Source organism: Capsicum annuum, chromosome 1, assembly GCF_002878395.1.
Source record: "Capsicum annuum cultivar UCD-10X-F1 chromosome 1, UCD10Xv1.1, whole genome shotgun sequence".
NCBI lineage: Eukaryota > Viridiplantae > Streptophyta > Magnoliopsida > Solanales > Solanaceae > Capsicum > Capsicum annuum.
The window spans coordinates 13,150,578-13,152,928 of NC_061111.1; positions in this window are offsets into that span (position 1 = coordinate 13,150,578).

Genomic DNA, 2,351 nt, shown 5'->3' on the forward strand with positions numbered 1-2,351 from the left:
CACCGAGGCGAGCAAGTAAGTCATGACATTGTGCGTTTTAAGGTTGGGTTAAATAAGGACATCTCCACTCGCATGACGCTTCACAAATTCGACACCATAAATGGCATCTTCCATGAGGCTTTAGAGGTTGAGAGGGAGCTTAAAGATAACTCATTCATGGCTACCCAACCTGAGGCTACCAAGGTTGTCCAAAAACATCCTCCAAGGTATAAAGGTAAATTGAATTCTACTTTCAATCCCAAGGGATTTCAATGCTTCAAATGCCAACGGTGGGGGCACAAGGCTAGTGAGTGCCCAAACTGGAGGAACGTGATCCTAAGGGAGGAAAAGTTGTGGGGAATAAGTAGTGATTGAATCAGCTAAGGTTGATGACAAACCTCAAGATGGAGAGCAAAAAGAGGTTAAAATGCAAGGCGAGGAAGATGTAAAAGATGTGTGGTCGTGTGAAGGAGATTGTGAAGTGCCTTTGTAAAAGAGGTGAGGTTATGAATTTTTGGCCAAATTCCTTTCAAGATGGAGAGGATGATACAAGTATGATCATGATCATGACACTTTTGAGTATTTTTGAAGACTAGTAACTAAAGGGCCCTTTTGTCATTTTGTCTATTATTGTAATGTAGTATAAATAGAACATTGTAGGGTTTATTTCTTTATTTGATCATTATTATTGAAGAATACTTCTCTTAGAGTGAGAGAGAGTCCAATTGAAACTAGGGCATAACATAAGGGTGGATTCTCTTGTGTGTTGCATTTTGCTTGATACGTTGGTGCTTGGGTGGTGGACACCTCTCTTGTGTCAATTGTAACAGTTAGGTGTTTGTTGTGTGAAGTTTTAAAGGTCCAAGAGTGGAATATACGCTTGGTTTGTTAAGACTACATCAACACTTGTCTAACTACCTATCTTGTATCTTGTTTTAGTTTCGGCTTCTTGTGTTGTTAATGTAACCCGTTTGTTCTTATTGCTATTGTAATATTGTGGAGCTTCATCTTGTGTTGCTAAACTTGTTGTTGGCTGGCCGTTTTGGTGTATTAACACTTTGTATCCTCTTCTTTCTTATTCTAGATAGTGAATCCGAGAGAGGTCCCCATTTGGTCCACGATTTGTTGTGATTTGTGGACTATTTTGGGGTGTGATTTCGTGTTCCCTTGTTTGTTTCGTATCACTTAAGGTCCTTTAAACACTTCCCAAACATTCCTAATTGATGGGATAGGTTCACACAAAAGTAGATCCTCATGACTTCCACAAGACAATGTACTATCACTTATCTCAATGGCTTCAACACTAGGTGGACACAAATCACTCTTACTAGAAGAGTCAATTTTTTCATCATAAGGATCAACTAGTGTTTCCATGCTTTCAAGTTGTACATTATCATCATGAAGTAAGGAGACATTAGATTCACTTAAAGGTAAACTATCTTTCACACTCAGTTGGCTGCTAGCCTCATTTAATAGAGTTCAAGAGTTAGTTTGATTACCTTGAAGTTCGTTTGGAGCATGTTCACTCAAAGAAGCTCGGGACTTTGGTGGATTGGATTGGACAAAGTTAGGGGAGTGTAGGCGATCTATTATTTTATCCATCCTACTTGAGAGTGAACTTTCCATGCTTTCCATTCTTTGATTTACATCTTGTCTCCTTGCTATTGTTGTTTCAAATATATATCCCATTCCTGCCTGTCCCACGGCACATGCGGTACCAACTCTTGTTCTTGCTCACACTTATTATGGTTGCTGTCACACCCCTTTTTCGCTCGAGGAATCGAGTCGAAGGGTTTTTCCAATTAAAGTGACAGTATTAAATAAGGATTAGTTTATTAACAGAGTCGCCACTTGAAATTGAGTTATGGTGTTCCAAGTCACCTTATTGAATCTCTAATCAAAAGAAAATGACTCTTTATTTTGTTCTGCGAAAATAGAAGACCGGGTAAGGAATTCTGTTGACCGAAGGGAAGGTGTGAGGCATCCCTCGAGTTCCGTGGTTCTAGCACGGTCGCTTTTATTGACTTATCTTAACTTAAACTATTTAATATATTATGTTAAAGCCTAAAATCACTCATTTTTATTATACCTAAATCGTCTATATTTTATATTAATTAAATCGGTGAAAGTTAATTTTTAAAAAATAAATCAAGGTGCATTATTGCATCCTTAAATTTTAAAATCTCAGAAAGATGCGTACGCCACATTCTTAATTAAAACAAATATTTTAAATGCATTTAAAATTTACCTAAATTCCTAATAACAAACTAAAGCAAAATTCATTTAATGCAATTAATTAAATCAATAAATAATTATTAAGTTCTATTAATAAAAATAATAAAATAAATAAAAATATAAATCTACTATATTGC